This window comes from Triticum aestivum, chromosome 6D, assembly GCF_018294505.1.
Source record: "Triticum aestivum cultivar Chinese Spring chromosome 6D, IWGSC CS RefSeq v2.1, whole genome shotgun sequence".
Lineage (NCBI taxonomy): Eukaryota > Viridiplantae > Streptophyta > Magnoliopsida > Poales > Poaceae > Triticum > Triticum aestivum.
This window is the reverse complement of record NC_057811.1, coordinates 26,378,263-26,380,385: the sequence shown is the minus strand read 5'-3', so window position 1 is coordinate 26,380,385 and position 2,123 is coordinate 26,378,263.

The following is a 2,123-nucleotide window of genomic DNA, read 5'->3' as shown; positions in this document are numbered from 1 at the left end:
GTGGGAAATTTGTGTTTAGCAGATTTATTTATTTGCTTTATTACGTTAATTTTTTTATTTGAGAAGATTTTGTTTTACTTTTTCAAGAAGGAACTTTTTAGGGCGAAGTAGTAGTGGGTCCGCGGTTGATTGATAATTAGGACAGTTAGCCCAACAGCCTATCAGTTTTTTTTTTTTTGAGAAAGAACAGCCTATCTGTTTTTTTTAGGTGCTGTGCATGCGCTCCAGCGTCGTGGCTCCAGGGGCCCACGAGGAGGAAAAAGGACAAGGAAAAAAGGGGCGTTCCGAGAATCAAACTCGGGACCTCTCGCACCCGAAGCGAGAATCGTACCACTAGACGAAACGCCCTGATTTATGCCGAAATAATTCAGCGGCTCTATGTAAATATACTAGTTAACAACATCCTCTCTTTTCCAGTATTTAGAAGTTCTCGTCAAAACAGTGATGTTGAACTCATCAAACAGCTTGACCTGAAACTGATTCATCGTAAACAAGCAAAGTGCAAACTGATTTATGCCGAAAATCTGTACGTGCGTGTTTCAATAACTTGACTTCTTTTATTGTTGCGTTGTACACCACCCGATCGAAGCATTTTGTTCGTGCATGTTGCACCCCCTCAATTTTAGACATATTCGAGTTTTTTTTTCACTTTTATGCAGCTTTTCTATAATAGCCTGCTATGTAAATGTCCAAAATAAAAGAAGTGCATAAAGCTAGAAGATTCAAATCTTCACTCACAAATGTGGAGTCGCTAAGTAAAAAGTTGTTGGAGGTGGAACGGTTGGAGAGAGAGAGAGAGAGAGAGAGAGAGAGAGAGAGATGAAAGTGCTAGCAGGGATATCAAGCGGGAGGCATGGGGCTCTCCGCCGGTGTGGTTTTGCGAGGAGGAAAGGGGTAAGGAACAGCGGGTGTTGGAGGAGGAATGGTTGGAGGGGGCGCGCGCGGCTTCCCCGCACTACTCCTCCTCGTGGCGCTTCCTCTTCCTCTACCTTGACGTGTTTTTCTTGCCACGGACCGGGTCACTTTCAGTCACACCGTCAGTTTCCTCCATTTTGCCTGACTATGGCTCTGAAGGTCATCTTTTTGTTGGATGCATGAACCATTACAAGCGCCTATGGTCAAGTAGTATGGTATCGGCCTCCCTGGATGCAGCTTCTTTGGGATGGGTGGTGGGCTGGATGTGGTTGTGACCGCAGGATCCATCAGAAATGCCGATGTCATTTCCGTGCAGTCCGCTAGTGTGTCTCTTCACATGCATGATTGTAGATGAGTTACGTGAATGGGGCTTGGGAGCTGGGATTGGCAGTTGCTGCAAAATTCTTAGACCGAATTTGGTGTCGTCTTTCCCTCGCCGGAAAGTTTGAAGATGATATCTAAACGTGCGAGCTTCACTCTGCCTTTGAACCAGCTTGTGGTCTTGGTGAAGGAGGCTGCTGATGTTGATCGCTCGTTGGCAATCTGATTGGTACTTGTGTGTTGCTTGATGATGTTCCTCCGGTCATGTGAAACAAATCTTGCTTGCTAGCATTTTGGGAGCTCATTGGTGAACCTATCTCAGTTGACGAAGAATCCCGGATTTGATCGCTTTAGGGTTGTTTTTTTCTTCTAGCCTATACATAGCTTTGGTCTTATATGACTTTGATATTTACCGGTGTGTTTTTTGTGTGCGTGTGTTTGGCTGTGTGCATCTTAGCTATGCAGAGGCCAGGTGTGTGCTCATAAATATATTTATATCTTCTCAATGTGTTATTTTGAGGCAATAAATTCACCCTTTGTCGAAAAAAATCTCTGTTGACGAAGAATCCTTGTCCAGATTGGGCCCAGTTCGTATTTGGTACTGTGCTCTGGATTGTGTGCGTGGACTCATTGAGGTGTTTCCTGATTCTAAAGCTTTTTGCATCAACATCTGCGTTGAAGGTTAGGCTACGAGTCAGGCTCCCAGTGTTGCTTTACCTGCGACTCATGAGGATCAGAACAATGGTGGAAGTATGGGTGGAGTGAGTCTTTGCCCGCCTTTATCCCAAAAAGAATGGGATGATCTTGGTCCTATTCTGAAACAACTCTATCCCGACCTTGCTCCTATGGGTGGTGGGGCTAAAGATGGGGCTGTTGAAGTGCGTTTC